The 17272-nt window shown below is 51.6% G+C and overlaps 1 protein-coding gene across 1 annotated transcript in view; it reads left to right on the forward strand.

Annotated features, from left to right (window-relative positions):
- Positions 1–17272, forward strand: part of LOC128937686 (hydrocephalus-inducing protein-like) — a 40951-nt gene that overhangs the window by 434 nt on the left and 23245 nt on the right. The gene's annotated exons all lie outside the window — the stretch shown is intronic.

The raw sequence follows: 17272 nt of genomic DNA on the forward strand, positions 1-17272 counted from the left end.
GATTTTTGATGGGGCAGGAATGATTGTTTTTAAACAAGAGTGGGAGGATCAATGCACAAAGGAGCTAGCCCAGATAACGGGACCTGACCATCCACTGCACAGCTCCAGTATACAGAGATTGATGGGTAGAGACCCCACTATGATCACCCCCCAGGCCCAGGCTGAGGGATTAAGGGCCCATGAAGTTATGACAACCACTCGGGCTGCCCGAGAGGCCATTCGTTCTGCTTCCAAAGTAGTGGCTAAACCTGCCCCGTGGTCCACCATAAGACAGAGTGAAAGTGAGAGCTTCACTCAGTTTGTGGGCAGGCTTCAGGCAGCATTAGATTCCTCCTCATTACCTCCAGAGGCGAAGGGGCGAAGGGTCCCGTGCTGGCAGACTGCCTATGCCAGCAATGCAACTCAGCCACCAAGGACATTTTAAGATCACTGCCACCTGGGGCTAATATAGCCGACATGATCAGACGCATTGCAAAGGAGGAACACCTTGCTCCCATCCAAGCAGCAGTCCACACTGCAATAACCAGTGTGATGGCATGCCTTAAGTGTGGCCAGGCAGGCCACATGGCAGTAAACTGCCCCCAGCCAAGGCACCTATCAGCAGCTGCTCCACCATGCAAAGGGGAACTTAAGGGACCGTGTTGGGCATGTGGGAAGAAGGGACATTTAGCTAAGGAATGCAGATCCAGGCTTCAGGGAAACGGAAAAGGGAGGGGGCAGCCGGGCCGTGTTCAGCCCCCTCCCACCTGGAATGTGCAGCGGCCCAGCTACAGCGACCCCCAGTGGGGCAGGGGACCCACAGGGAGCAGTCAATTTTACATCCCCACCTACAACGCAATGGCAGAATTGCACAACACCACCAGTAATGCTTTCGCACCCCCCACCGCCACAAGCCGTGCCGGTGTCACAGGACCAGCAGGGGACGCCCCAGTGCGGGATCCCTGGGTGGCCCTGGCCATGAGAATAGGGAAGGAGCCCCTGATGGTGTGGGGGACATGCCGCCTTTACGGCAGTCAGGATCCCCACGTCGTAGGGCTCCAGTTTTGGGTGGACACGGGATCAGACTGCACGATTATTCCCCAAGCGCATTGGCCTGGGCATTGGCAATTCAAAGAAGTCCCTCCAGTTAACGGAGTGGGAGGGCAGTCCCGGGCATGGAAAAGCGCCCAGCTGGTGGCTTTAACACTTCACACAAAAAAGGGACCAGAACAGACAGTAGCAATCTACCCCTACATTTTGCAAAATTCACCACCCCTGTTGGGAAGGGATGTTCTTTCCTTGCTAGGATTCCGGATTACAAATTTATCCTGAGGGCCACTGCCGTACACCCTCCGCTGCCAATCAAATTGACTTGGAAATCACCAGACCCCGTATGGGTCGAGCAGTGGCCCCTGACAGAGCCTTGAATGGCAGCCTTGCTGGAACTGGTCGACCGCGAACTGCAAAAGGGTCACATAGAACCCTCCACCAGCCTGTGGAACATCCCCAAAAGGTCTGGAGAAGGCTATCGCCTCATCCACGACCTGAGAGAAGTGAACAAGACGATCCCACCCATGGGTCCAGTCCAGACACTGCTACCCACGAACTCAGCCATCCCCGAAGGGCAGCCGTGCGCAGTGCTGGACATCAAGGACTGTTTCTTTTCGATACCCCTGCACCCTGAGGACAGAGAACGGTTTGCCTTTTCTGTGGCGTTTCGAAACGGCCAGCGGCCCAACCTCCGCTTCCAATGGAGGGTACTTCCACAAGGTCTTGTTGACAGCCCTGTCATATGCCAAATCACCGTGGACAAAGCACTGATGCCGGTCCGACACTCCTATCCCACCACGACCATCATTCAATACATGGACGACATCTTAGTCGCAGCATCATTGGCAAGCCAAGTAGATCACCTGGTGTCCACAATCACGGAAACCCTTCAGGCCAACAGCTTCGAGATTGCGAGCACAAAGATCAAGAGAGGACCCTGCATGACCTTCCTGGGAGTGGGGATCACAAGCTCCTACGTGACACTCCCCAAGGCGAAGGTCTGTCGAGACATCAAAACACTCCACGACATGCAACGCCTGGTGGGATCGCTACAGTGGCTTCGCAACATCATCCTAGTTGCTCCCGAGGTCATGGACCCTTTATATGACCTCCTGAAAGGAAAGCACCCCTGGGAACCCAAGGAGCTGACACCGCAGGCAATGAGCTCCCTCGACTTCATCAAAAGCCAGATGTCCACTGGCATACTTGCCAGGTGGAACCCAGCCATGCCACTGGACCTATACGTCCACTTTACACCGAAGGGGGGAGTGGGAGCACTGGCCCAAGGACCTTCTGAAAAGGCCCGACCGGTTCAATGGGTGGTCCTCGGAAGACCTGCTCGTGCGTTTTCCCCAGGAATTGAATGCATCGCTAAGCTCATCATGAAAGGCAGGAAACTTGCCTTGAGACACCTAGGAACAGAGCCGACAAGCATCCACCTCCCTTTCCGCAAGCAACCGACCTCGGAGTCAGCCACAATATCGGAATACCTGGCCCTTGATCTCACCGGCTTCGGAGGAGAAATCTCCTACTCCTCCAGACCACCCTGGACTCAGCTGCTGACCGTAGTCGACATGGACACGCTGCCAAAGGTCATGGATCGACCGCAGCCAGGACCAACGGTCTTCACAGACGCTTCCTCCACGACTTCAACCACAGCAGCAGTGTGGCAGGCAGGAGAGCAATGGCACTGCGTCAAAGCATGTGACCCCACACTGTCAGTGCAACAACTGGAGGCAGCAGCAGTCGTCTTGGCATGTGGACTCTTCCAAGAAGAACACCTCAACATAGTAACGGACTCTATATTTGTGGCAAGGCTTTGCCTAGCCATGGCAGGACCAGGAGTGTCGACATCAGCAGCAGCCCTAATGCTAGAAGAAGCACTCTCCTCGCGACGGGGCACCGTGTCAGTCATTCACATCAACAGCCACAACCCAGTCAAAGGTTACTTCCAGATCGGCAACGACAAAGCGGACGCCGCAGCAAAAGGTGTATGGATGTTGCAGGAAGCCTGTCAACTGCACGAGTCGCTCCACATCTGAGCCAAAGCACTGGCGAAGAGATGCGAAATCTCGACAGCGGACGCGAAACATGTGGTAGCCACCTGCCCTCATTGCCAGAAGTCACCCCTATGGATCTGCGGGGTCAACCTGAGAGGTCTCAAGCCCTCAGAAATCTGGCAGTCGGACTTCACTTGGTGTGAACTGCTGAAGCCCCGAGCATGGCTTGCAGTGACAGTAGACACTTATAGTGGAACGATCATAGCCACACAGCACCCCAAAACTAACTCCAAGGCCACAATTCAGCACTGGCTGACAGCCATGGCCTGGCTTGGTATCCCCAAACAGATCAAAACTGACAAAAGTTCCAATTTCACTTCTAAACCAGTGCAAGAGTTCGCTTCAAAATGGGGCATCACATTAGTGCAAGGTATCCCGTATAACAGTACCGGGCAGGCCATAGTAGAGAGAGCAAATCAGACACTGAAAACCAAGATAGAAGTGTTGGTGAAAGCAGAGGGCTTTGCCAATGCCATTCCCCCAGGAGATCAGGCACGTATACTGGCAACTGCTCTGCTGGCATTGAATCAATTCCCTAGGGGAGATGAAACAAACAGTCCCGTTCAAAAACACTGGGCCACTCAAACGCTAGAGGAGGGCCCGCAGGTTGTAATTAGAAATGAGCTAGGCGAATGGGAACGGGGTTGGAGGCTGATGCTCACAGGGAGGGGGTACGCAGCTGTCAAAAAGGACAGCAAAATCAGGTGGTGTCCACTTAAGTCAATCAAGCCCGACCTTCACAATGAGCAGAATGAGACTGATGAGAGTTGCGAGTTTCTGTTTACAGGACATGCTCGTGGGACGTCCTCGTGATGCGTACATCCCCATTCCAGAGGAAAGCGACAGACCACCAAGCTGCCAGGCAGCACCCGAGAGACCCGCACGGGTGGGACCCAAGCATCAACGGTGTTTCTGTGTGATTTTGCTGTTGGGGCTTGTTGCCAGAGGGCAAGCCAGCCCAGATCACTACCCGCATCGGCCATTCAGGTGGGTCATGCAACACCTTAGTAGTGACAAAGTGCTCAAAGAAATCACCACACTGAACGCCCCATCCTTCGTGCTCCGCATCACCGACCTGTTTCCAGGACGACCAAAGGTAGACCCCCATTCCCCACACGCCACACACATGTACCTATCCTACTGGTGCCCAGCTTCAAACCCTGGGAAAAGCTACTGCAATCACCCAGGGTGGGGACATTGTGGGCACTGGGGCTGCGAAACCATCGTCACAGATGCCAGGCCGTCAGGGGCTGGGTGGGAGCCACAAGAGCCCGACAAATTCTTACAGTTCACCTGGGCACCCATCAGCTGCAAAACACCCCTCTTTTTTCATGGAAACTTCCATCGAAATCACCATAAAGTCCCAAAAATTCGGACATGCACTAACTACAACATGACGGTCTTGCAGCCGCATCACCCCAGTTGGGCAATAGGCAGAACGTGGACAGTAGTCCTTCAACGGTCAAAAGAAAAGGTGAATGTGCGAATTATTAGGCTCCAACTGTCGGCACCCCGAGCGGTCAGACCCAACAAAGTGATTAAAAGCGTGCCGAAAGGGAGAAACGCGACCTACCCCAAAGCCTTGCCCACAAGGGTCGCTGATATTCCGACCGGCCATGCGGAAGCCTTTCAGATAGGCCATTCAGCCGAGTCAGACTCAGACCCAATCCTTTGTATGTTAGAAGCTACCTTCCTATCCCTGAACGAATCTAACCCTAACGTAACCGAATCCCGCTGGCTTTGTTACGATGTCGAACCTCCCTTTTACGAAGGAGTCGCTTTAAACACTTTGTTCAGTTACTCCACAGCAGATGCACCCAACCAAAGTAGATGGGACACCCCCCGCAAAGGAATCACCCTGAGTCAAGTCACAGGCCAGGGCAGATGCTTTGGCAATGCAACCCTAGCTAGGCGGAAAGGCAACGTCTGCACCCAAGTTGTCAAACCCAACAGGAAAAACAATAAGTGGGTAGTCCCATCCGCATCTGGGATGTGGGTTTGCCAGCGATTCGGAGTGAGTCCTTGTGTGTTCCTTGACAAATTCAATGACTCTAACGACTTTTGTGTCCAAGTTCTGATTGTTCCTAGGGTCCTGTACCACTCAGATGAAGAAGTGTAACAGCTTTTTGAGGAACCCATCCGGCTCCACAAAAGAGAAATAGTAACAGGTATAACTATCGCAATGCTGCTGGGCCTAGGAGCAGCCAGAACGGCCACAGGAGTCTCAGCCTTAGCGACACAGCACCAAGGACTGTCACAGCTGCAGGCAACAATTGACGAGGACCTGCAGAGGATCGAGAAATCCATCTCCTTTCTAGAGAAGTCAGTCTCCTCACTCTCAGAAGTAGTCTTGCAGAACAGGCGAGGACTAGACCTCCTGTTCATGCAGCAAGGGGGCCTGTGTGCCGCCTTGAAGGAGGAGTGCTGCTTCTATGCAGACCACATGGGAGTCGTGAGAGACTCCATGGCAGAACTCCGAAACAGACTGGCTCAGAGACAGAAAGACAGGGAAGCCCAACAGGGTTGGTTCGAGTCCTGGTTCAATCGATCACCATGGCTAACCACCCTAATTTCTACCCTAATAGGTCCATTGGCAATGCTACTTTTAGCTGTCACCTTCGGACCATGTCTGCTGAACAAGCTAGTCTCATTCGTTCAGACCCGCCTAGAACGGGCCAACATCCTGTTCATAGGCTGGCAACAACTGCTGTGAATTCAACCAGGGAACACTGCCAGTCACAAGATTTTCTAAACTTGCCCGGCAAAAAACTTATCCAGGTTTACCAAACCCCTTTCTTTGTCAACAACCTCATGCCTCATCTCAGTACCTATGTATATGACTACCTCGTTCATTTGTGAAAAAGGGGGGGGCGAGATGTGGTAAGTAGGGACAGGCGTTCGGAAAATCTCGCGATGTCATGGAAAGCAGCAGGATTCCTCTCCCCCTAACATCTAGTGATAAGGGATCACCCAAGAATGTAGACCCCCCTAACACTAGTAACTTTCCACTCCTTATTAACCAATTACAGTAAGGTAAGACCCCCTGACGTAGAGAAAAACCTCCCAGATTATAAAACCCCACGAGACAGGGCAATAAAGGCCTTTGGACCGTCCACCACGTTGGTGTCTGCGTGTGTTCTTGGCCCGAGTGACCCTGGAGAGTTTGGGTCGCCGTGCCGTTTCCTCAGAACCAGGTCACCTTGCCTTGCATCAGAAGGCAACACATGGGCAGTCAGTGTCATTTCCTTCTGCTCACGTCCGGCTGGGTGCAGCCAGGTACGGAGCAAAGGTCTGACTGCCGGGTGGGGGGGATGTCCTGATTGACCGTACAGCTCGATTTCTTCCACACGATTTCTCCCTAACTCTCCACGTTTCCCCCCTCCCTCATGATTAGTAAAAATCTTTTAAAATTATAAAATGTAGAGGTTACAAAATTTCATGGGTTAGTAAAATTAGTATAAAATTGTAAGTGTGTTAGTAACTGGCATGCCCTAAAGTAATTGTCGGCGCTCGACAAACATAATGTTAAGCGCTTCTAAATGCTTTTTAACGAATAGCACCAGTTTGTTTAATATGCAAGGCCCGAAGATTAGGGTTAGTAAGATTATAGCGAGTGGGCCTATTAGGGTAGAAATCAGGGTGGTGAGCCATGGGCACTGGTTGAACCATGACTCGAACCAGCCCTGTTGAGCTTCTCTGTCCATTTTTCTTAGGTTTAGTTGGTTCCTCAGTTTGGCCATGGAGTCTCTAACGACTCAGGTGTGGTCCGCATAAAAGCAGCATTCCTCTTTCAAGACGGCACACAGGCCTCCTTGCTGCATGAACAAAAGGTCCAGTCCTCGCCTGTTTTGGAGGACAACCTCTGAGAGCGAGGAAAGGGATTTTTCTAGGGAAGAAATGGATTTCTCAATCCTATGCAAGTCCTCGTCGACAGTCATCCGCAGTTGTGCCAGTCCTTGATGTTGTGTTGCAAGGGCCGAGATGCCTGTGGCAGCGCCGGTAGCTCCTAAACCGAGGAGCATTGCAATGGTGATGCCTGCTATCACTTCTCGTTTGTGGAGCCGGTCGGGTTCCTTGAACAAGCGGTACACCTCTTCTTCCTGGCGATACAGGACTCTGGGGACAATTAAAACTTGGACACAAAAGTCAGTAGAATGATAGAATTTGTCAAGGAGTACACATGGGCTTACCCTGGATCGTTGACAGACCCACATTCCCGATGCAGCTGGGATCACCCACTGGAACTTCCCTCCCTTAAGTTTGACAAATTCCCGGCAGACATTGCCCATCTGCTTTGCCAAGGTTGCATTGCCAAAGCATTTGCCTTGGCCCATAACCTGACTTAGGGTAATGCCTCTCCGGGGGGTGTCCCATCTGCATTGGCGTGGATTGTCTGACTTTGAGAAGATGAATAGGAGATCGAGGGCAACACCTTCGGAAAAAGGGGGTTGTGCATCATAGCATAACCAGCATGACTCTGTGAGGTTCGGGTTGGATTGGTGTAACGATAAGAAGGTAGCATTTAACACGCTTAAGAATGGATTGGAGAGGGTTGGTTTGGCTAAGAGATCGGATGGGGAGGAGGTTAGTTTTAGCATCTGTGTTTTGTGGCTAGAACTGCCGTTAGCTGCGATCCCCTTCCTGGGTCTAGAATCGGGACTCATTGCTAGAATCGGATTGGGTCCGACTGATTGGGATATTGGAGGTGGGAATCTGATAATTTGTATGTTCGCCCAGATGCGGTGAGAGAGATAAATAAACGCTGTCCACACTTTGCCCGTGGCCCAGCCATCATGGGTCGGCTGCAGGATTGTCATTATAAAGCCTGTGCAGGTGTGCTGTTTTCTGCCTTGGGGCAAAATCACGTACCCATCCATATCAAATTTTGGTTCGAGACAGCCATGGGGAGTATACCTAATTTGCAGGAACTTATCAGGCTGTTGTGGTTTCCATCTATTGCTTGTCACAATAGTTTCACACCCCCAATATCCACAATATCCATACCCTGGGTAATTACAGTAATTTTTTCCTGGGTTGGAAGCAGGGCACCAGTAGGTCTGAAATAATGTCGTCTCCTCAAATTTGGGGTGCCCTGTATGCGAGGGAAAAATGTCTTTTAGCCTGAACTCGAAAGATGGGGTGTCGGCTGTAACAATTTCTTTGATGACCCCCTCACCTGAGAGATGGCATAGAACCCACCTGAATTGCTGGTGAGGGTAATGTTTTGTGTCTGCCTGTCCTCCGCCTGCTAACCCTAAAAACAAGATCACACAGAGATACCGTTGCTGCTTTGATTTTGATGGTGCGAGCTTCTCAGGTGATGTTGGGTTGCTCAGTGGTCTCTCTCTCTTTCCTGGTAGTGGGGCGTATGGGTTGAGGGGGCGTCCTGATTGGGGGCAGTTTACTGCCACGTGGCCTGCCTGGCAACACTTAAAGCATGCCATCACACTGGTTATTGCAGTGTGAACTGCTGCTAGGATGGGAGCTAGGTGTTCTTCCTTTGCAACATGTCTGATCATGGCAGCAACATTGGACCCAGGTGGCAGAGATCTTAAAATGTCCTTGGTGGCTGAGTTGCATTGCTGGCGTAGGCAGTCTGCTAGCACAGGACCCTTCGCCTCTGAAGGTAATGCAGAGAGATCTAATGCTGCCTGAAGGCAGTCCACAAAGTGAGTGAAGCTCTCACTCTCACTCTGCTTTATAGTTGACCATGGGGATGGTTTGGCTATTACTTTGGAAGCAACACGGATGGCTTCTCGGGCAGCACGGGTTGTTTTCATAACCTCATGGGCCCGCAGGCCCTCAGCCTGCGCCTGGGGGGTGATCATAGTGGGGTCTGTGCCCATTAGCCTCTGTATGCTGGAGCCGTGCAGTGGATGGTCTGCCCCTGTTACTAAGGCTAGCTGCTTTACACAATTGTCCTCCCATTCCTGTTTAAAAACGATCATCCCCGCCCCATCGAAAATCAGCCTGCAAGTCTGTTTCATATCAAAGGGAAGCATATCATCGCCTCCAAAAACGCTGCCAATGAGTGTGGAAACCATGGCAGAATTAATCCCCCTGTCTGCAACCGCTTTAACAATTGCCTGCACGTCTTTCGGGTTTATCGGTGTCGGAATCGTCCTCTGACCACCTTTCGAGCCCGTCCCAGCTCGAGTCAGAGTCCGAGCCAGAAGTCGACTGGCCGGACATTTCCAGGCTGCTCAGCTGTTTTCTCGGGCTCTGACCCCGCCCCTTCTTGCGGGGGTCGGGCCGTTCCCTCCCCCTGGGCTCCCCCCGCCTCCTGCTGGGGGAGGTTCTTGCCCTATAAGAACCTAATTTAAAATGAGCGCTTTGAATGGTCTTACGCTCCTTCTCGGGGGCCGCCCCTCCTCCCTGCTCGCCCACGCTTGTGCTGTTCAGGGAGCCTTCTGCATTTTCACCCCCGTGTCATCATTCCAGTCCTCGTCACACGCTCAAGCGCCATTTTCAAACGCATATGGCAGGGGTGCCTTTTTATCAACCGCGTCGGGGTCCGATATTATAGCAGCATTCCGCGCCTCCTCTGCTAGCCCCTGCCAAAATGTCTGCGCGCGCTCCCCCCACCTCCGATGGTGAGCTCGGTCGCTGAGGGGGTTCCGGCGTTCGCGCCTCCATGCACCTGAACGGGTCAAAGTCCTCTGCGGTTTGCACTGCTGCCCCTACCCCCAACTGCGGCATGGCTAATAAACAAGTTCGCGCGGCTTTCCAGGTTTCTTGCTCTTGCCGAGCTTTTTGCAGAGCCTGGATAACTCTGCCCCACGATTTGAGGGTTTTCCCTGAGCCTGAGGACATGGTTTCCTCAGCCAGAGCCTTCGTGCAATTATCCCATATCTCCGGATGGAGAATTTCTACTGGGCTTTCTATAGCCCCTAGCTTTATCAGTCTCGGCACTGTGAGAATAAAATCCTTAAGCTTTAACTCGATACCCCACTGAGTGCGGATCTGACTTACGACCTTCGCAATAGCGTCCATGCTCCTCACTGGTCCGGGGGCGTCCCCCCCGCTGCACTAGGCCAGCTGTGCAGCCACCGGTTCCTTGTCACGGCGATCCCCGAACCCCAGGCGGTGATCATGTCCCGGGTTTTCGGCACCAGCTGTTGCCTTCTCAAGGCATGGCTACCTGGTTCTTAGTCCGGCACGGTGGCCCTAACCCCAGGGTCACTTGGTCCATATGCTCCTGACACCAACGTGGTGGTGTCAGGAGCAAATGGCGTTTATTGAGGGGTCACAAGGGTTTTTATAGCTTGGGCAGTCAGTGTCATTTCCTTCTGCTCACGTCCGGCTGGGTGCGGCCAGGTACGGAGCAAAGGTCTGACTGCAGGGTAGAGGGGATGTCCCGACTGACCGTACAGCTCGATTTCTTCCGCACGCATATCCCTAACTCTCCACACCCCCTGAAGACCTTTGTTTCGGTTGTGAAATTCATTCCCCCTTCCCCCAACGAAAAATAGTATAACTTGGGGTCCAGATGAATTGTGCCTCCAAGATCTCCCCGGACGTGGCCTGGCAGACTCCATCGGCTGGATCCTGAAGGACAACGCAGCACCACATTTGGTAGCTATAACCCACCCCTCCTCTTCCTCCCTCTTTTCCTTATTTTCTCCTTTGTTCCCCCGGTTCCCCTCACCAATGCATTTCTCTTGTGGTTATTTCAAGAAAATTGCACTTGTTGATTGTTACTGCAAATCCCCTGTGCCGTGTTGGTTTTTTTTGCACCCTGAGATCACCCCTACGAACCATCACATCATCCATTCACTAGGACGGATCATGACAAATGGTCTCCATGATTCCATGGGGCCTTGAAATGTCACAATGATCTCCATGGATCTACGGTGCCCCTCAGGATCACAACGGCCCTTTGGCTCCACGAGGCCCTGAAATGCAACAACGGCCTCTTGGTTCCACAAAGCCCTGCTGCTTCACACTGGCCCCTTGGGACCATGCAGCCCAAATGAGCTGCAATGATGTCCTTGTTTCCACGAGGCCCCACAGTGTCACAATGGTCCCTTGGATCCATGGTACTCTGCAGTGTCACAATGGCCCCTGCATGTCACAAGGCTCAAAAAAGTCACAATGGTCTCCATGGTTCCTCAAGACCCCACAGTGTCACAATGGCCCCATGGATCCATGGTACTCACAGTGTCACAATGATCTCCTTGGTTCCACAAGTTCCTACAGTGTAACAGGCTCCACAAGGGCTTGCAGTGTCACTATGGCCCTTTGGCTCCACAACACCCCGCAGTGTCACAATGGTCTCCATAGGAAGGAAACAAGTGAGCCCCAGTGGTGCAGGGGCAGATGAGAAGCAGTCACCAGAGGCCAAGGCTAGCCAGACTTGACTGTATTAGCAGATTTTATCTGGGAGCAACCCTTGGATACAGGGAATTTTAGAGGTGGAATCCTAATTTCAGCCATGGGAGGCTAGACAAGAAAGACAGTTCTTTTGCATAGGAATAAAAGCACAGAGCCCCAGTGCCTCATGGTCAGATGGGAAGTGGCCCTTGGCATGGCTAATTCAGTGGGACCTGTCAGACAGCCCACAGGAGGCCAAACCAGGCAGACCTGTTCCATGTTCCCCTGATTTCATGGAGTCCCATACTGTCACAATGGTCCCCTTGATTCCATGAGGTCTTGCAATGTCACAATGGTTTCTTGGTTTCATGAGGCCCACATGGCTCCATGCGGTCCTGCTGTGTCACAATGGCTCCTTGTTCCTATGGGCCCCACAGTTTGATCATTGACCCTGGCTTCTAATAGGGCCTCTGAGTTGCACAATGGTCTCCTTGATTCCATGAGGCTCCATAGTCTCACCGTGGTGTCCTTGGACCCTCATTGTCACAACTGACTCATGGTTCCATGAGGTTCCGTAGTGTCACCGTGGTCGCTGTCAGAGGCTGGATGAGATCGATGTGCTGAGACACCTTGGGATGCTCGGAATGCCCGTGTGGGGCCATGTTGCGGTGTGTCTTAAGCTTCCGGGTCCCTTTCCCAGGTGTGCCTATATGCCTCTCCCTTCCCCCTCGCCCCCTTGCTTAGTGTGTTGTGTCAATCAGGCTTAACATTCCAGCAAGGCATCCTGTGATTGGTCAAGTTCAAAAGATGCCCCTATGCCCAGGGGTCATTGGCCTATGTCTAGGTGTCCCTCGTCCCTTGAGGCCCCGCCCCTTTCACCAGGTTGGTGCTCACCTGTCCCCCCCCCTCCCCCTGCCCCAGGAGCTTAAAAAGGTGATCAGGCCATGTGCTTTGTTTTCTGCTGGAGCAGCTGCTCCCGTCCAGACCTCTGTAACCATGGAATAAACTTCTGGACATTAAACCTTCCAGCGGAATCCTCTCCTTTTTCTCTTCACCATCGCCAGAAGCTCTCTCTCCTGAGGTAAACGGAGTTCCTGACAAGCCTGGACTTGCTCAGTGCCCAGCTGCAATCTCCAGCAGCCAAGGTATCTCTGGGGTGATTTACACCACAGTTGCTGCCTTTGGCCCAGCAGCGAGGGTCAGACTGGCCCAGGCACCATCTAACTGATAATATTGGGATTCATATTCCAATAACTGGCGTCCCTGGGTGGGCTAGCGACTCTGCAGCCCGAGAACGGACTCCCAACACCTCGGAGAAGCTTCTGGCAGCCGTGCATCCAGCTGGAAGGGCTTTAGTTGCATAGCCCTCAGCTAGAGACTTTGGGAATATTCCCAGAAGAAGTTTCGTGGACTGTTCGGTGCCTCTGGAAAGCCTTGCTCTTTTGTGGTGAGCAGATTTTCCAGAGGGAGGACAGGGGAGCCTCTCTCGTGCCCAGAGAGAAGTCCTGTCCGGTGAGGAGACCTTCCTGTACCCAGCCAGCTTCAGCTTCCATTTCAGGTGAGTATTTCTGCTTTCAGTGGAGCAGAAGCTCAAAAACAGACTCTGCCGTGAGTTCTGTTCCTTTTTTTGCCTTTGCATTTTTGGCTGCGCAGCCCCACAGAGGAATTCGTTGCGTTCTAGCTTTTGCTTTCTGCCGTGTGTTTCACTGTCTTTTGGAATTCGCGCCGGAGCGGCGGGAGTGCTCTGCCCTTCCCCCCCGCTCGGCAGCGCAGCGTGCTCGGCTCTTTCCACGTGGCCGGGGGATCCCTTTCTCGGTGCAGGGGGGGGGGGGGGGGGGGGGCTCTCTCTCTCTTTCTCTCTCGGTGCGGGGGAGGGGGGGGGCTCTCTTTCCACGTGGCCGGGGGATTCGTTTCTCGGTGCGGGGTGGGGGGGGCGTTCTCAGAACACGCGGCGCGGGGGACCGGGGTTTCGGCTTGCCACGTGGCGTGGGGGAAGCTGCTCTCTCAGCTCCACGGGGGGGCTGCATTCCACAGCGGGGGAGGCTTTGTTTCCACCTCGGTTCGGCAGGGCATGCCCTGCTGCTGCTGCCCGGGAATTTTAAAAGCAGTAAATACAGCTGCATTGGGAAGCTTTTGTCTGTTCGTTATCGCTTCCTATCTGTGGTTTTTTTTCGAAATTGGTAGCTGATTTTAGCTTAGTTTTTGGTCAGGCAGGATTAAGTACTTTGCTTTTTACATCTAACATGGGTTCCAAACTCAGCATTGTACAAAAAGGAGTGTATTATAATATTGTTAGCATTTTAGACAGTGGTAATGTGAAGTTCTCTAAAAGAAAATTAAAACAGTTTATAAGATGGCTTTTCCTCCACTTCCCAAAAATTTCCCCTGAAGAAATCCACAATATTCAATTCTGGGATAAAGTTGGGAATGCATTGATAACCTTAGGACAATCTGGCAATGTACCCTCAGCTAAATTTGTGTTCTGGAGTTTACAAATTCGAACAGCATTGCTCAAACAAAGGGAAATGGAGATAAAGCCAAATGCCAAGCCATGTACCTCTGCTCTCCCTATTTCTCCCTCTCCTAGCTCTAAAACCCCAAAACCTCTTTACCCAAAACTTGGTATTTTAAAGAGAGCAAACTCATTGGGAAGTCGTCTCCCAGAGTCTGCTGAATTGCCTGAGTTGCCCTGTCCACAAGGCCCTGGCCAGGCTGCGTGGAACCTTTCCCAATCCCCTGTGTCCCCTCCTCTGAAACCCAAAGTTAGCTTTCCGGAGAGCAGTGATGCCCAAAATGGCCCCCAATCCCTAGGGGGTCCGCAAAATGGAGGATGCCACGTGGCACCTTCCCAAACCTGGTCTTCTTCTTCCCAAAATCCTCTTAAACATCCCAAAATTCCAGCCCCATCCCCCTCTCCTCCTGTTCCTCGTGACCCCTTCCCCCCTTCCCCCCCCTTTCCTGCAGTACCCTCAGCTCCGCCTCTTTACTCCTCCCAGGGGGCGTCTGCTGACGTGCTGTCACCAGGTGTCCCCGCCCCCTGCCTGCCCCTTGTCCCCGCCTCCTGTTCCCACGGTTTCCCCGCCCCTTTCCTGCCCCCTGTCCCCGCCCCCTCCCCGAGTTGCCACAGTGGGGACACACCCACTGCCGGTCCCCAGACCTGTAGCTGTGATCCCAATGCTTCTGTTTCAAGGGATACAGAGCAGGGAACAGCAGATTCAATGCATAGTCCCATGTTGTCACTGGCTCCTGTTACCTTTCAGCCTGCAGCACAAGGGGGGGCAGCCTCGACTGCTATTTGGAATTCTTTTGGATGACAATTGATTAAAGAGATCTGTAAATCTCATCAAGAATATGGTCCACACAGTCCATATTTCCGTGGCCTTTTCAATTCTGAATTGAGTAGGACTGTAGTGATTCCACATGATTTAAAACAGCTTTTTTCTTGTCTCATGACTTCCACGGAATTCAAATTATGGGAAACTGCATGGAAACAGCTGCTAAAAGATGCTCTCCCAAGCTTGCATGCTGATCCAAATACAGCCAAAGACAACAGTGGTAACCCTATTACCATTGAGCACCTCTGTGGTGAGGGCCAATGGTCTTCACCCTCAATCCAAGCTACTGCAATTCCTGCAGAAACACTCGAGAAAGTAAAAGAAGCAGCTGAAAAAGCATTCTTTTCCTTCCAACCTGAGGGGCCTTTTGAGCCTTATAGTAAAATTAAACAGCTACCATCAGAGCCTTTTGTGAAATTTGTAGAAAGGTTAACTAGAGCTATTGAAATACAAGTTAAAAAAGAAAATGCTAGAGAAGCAATTTTAGAGGAAATGGCATTTACAAATGCAAATGCACAGTGTCAAGTGGCAATCCTGAGCTTTCCTACGGAACTTACTCCTACATTAAAAGACATGCTTCTAGTCTGTAACAGGAAAGTGCCTCTGATGAGTGTGGCTGAAGACACCAGACCAAGGCTGCTGCCAAGACCACATCAGCGTGTCGCCGTTGCCAGCCCTGCACCTTTCCCCTCAGCACAGCAGTACCCTGGGCAGCAGCGGAGACCAGCAATGGTTGAGCCCACAAAACCATGCCTGCTTTGTAATAACCTAGGGCACTGGAGTAACCAGTGCCCCCTAAAAAGGGAATTTGATGAATTTAGAAATGGCAGGGGAGGAGAACTACAAGCCCTCCCTGGGGGTCAACAACAAAAAAACTGAAAAGGGAGCGCCCGCCTGCCAGGCGTACAGACATAAAAAAAGCAGGCCAAGGGAATAAGGGTAGCAAAACAAATCAAGCGCGCGATAATATTAATGTTTGTGTAAGTGAAGCAGGTGCTTCAAAGACCAAGTCTGCTAGTACGCTGTTGAAAGTGAAACGAAATAACCTTTGTTATGATTTAGGTAATCCTGTGTTAACCACGTCTTCTGTCAATGAGCCTTACAGGTTGCAGCTGACAGAGTCACTTCTCCTGAAGGACAGCAACTGGCATTTTGTCTCTGTAAATCCTGAACAGAAGGGTACTTGGAACCGAATTCATTGTAAGTACATCGTCATTGGGGACACCAAACACACACCACAAGAGATCAGAATTGCTCCAGGAATGACAACATCAGATCCTGAGCAATTTGTTCTCGGCCTGCACTGTTTCCACCCACCCCTGTTTCTTCCCAAGGGACAAATTGTTGCACAAGCTATCCCTGTGCCATCTTTACCTGAAAATATCGAAAAACAAGGGCCCACAGTCGCCCGGGTCCAAGTTATTGGGAAAGACAAACCCAAATTATGGTGCAATGTCAGTGGGGGTGGGGAGTCTAAACGCATTGAGATGCTTGTAGACACAGGTGCAGACTGCACAGTGATTCCAGTACAAGACTGGCCAGCACATTGGCCTTTGCAAAATGTTGCCAGTCACCTTCAAGGTGTGGGAGGTCTGCAATTAGCAAGACAATCCAAAAGTATTATTCAATTTGAGGGACCAAACGGGCAATTGGCAAATATCCATCCATTTGTGTTAGATTATTCAGAACCTTTGTTAGGGAGAGATTTAATGGCCCAGTGGGGTGTCACAATTGATATTCCAGACTCTCCACAGCATTTTTGTGCAGCAGTCATTGAACAACAGCGCCCCACCCAAAAACTGAAGTGGAAAACAGACGAACCGGTTCAGGTGAAACAGTGGCCACTCAGTAAACAAAAAATAAAGGCGCTTGAGGAACTAGTGCAAGAGCAACTAAAAAAGGGCCACATTGTGGAGACCATGTCCCCATGGAACTCTCCAGTGTTTGTCATCCAAAAAGTTGACAAAAAGAGATGGCGACTCCTCTGCGACCTCCGACAAATTAATAATGTAATTGAAGATATGGGTTCTCCCCAACCTGGTATGCCATCCCCAACAATGCTTCCCCAAGATTGGAAATTAGCTGTTATTGATATTAAAGATTGTTTTTTCCAAATCCCCTTGCACCCTGACGATGCACCGCGTTTTGCATTCTCAGTCCCTTCCATTAATATGGAATCCCCTATGAAAAGGTACCATTGGACCGTTCTTCCTCAGGGACTCAAGGTATCTCCAGCTATCTGCCAGTGGTATGTCTCTTCCCTGCTTTCCCCAGTACGTGCAGCCACAGAGAAGGCCATTATTTATCATTACATGGATGATATCCTTGTGTGTGCCCCCAATGATGATTTACTCACACATGCGCTTGACCTAACGATCGATGCATTGATTGTTGCAGGGTTCGAGCTCCAGGAAAAGAAAATTCAAAAGATGCCACCTTGGAAGTATTTGGGCTTAGAAATTGGAAATAGGACCATTGTTCCTCAAAAACTAGAAATCAATCCAAGGATCAAGACCCTTGCGGATGTCCACAAGT

Source organism: Melozone crissalis, unplaced genomic scaffold (assembly GCF_028551555.1).
Source record: "Melozone crissalis strain CALT ecotype California unplaced genomic scaffold, PUWL_Pcris_2 ptg000021l_1, whole genome shotgun sequence".
NCBI classification, from domain to species: Eukaryota; Metazoa; Chordata; class Aves; order Passeriformes; family Passerellidae; genus Melozone; species Melozone crissalis.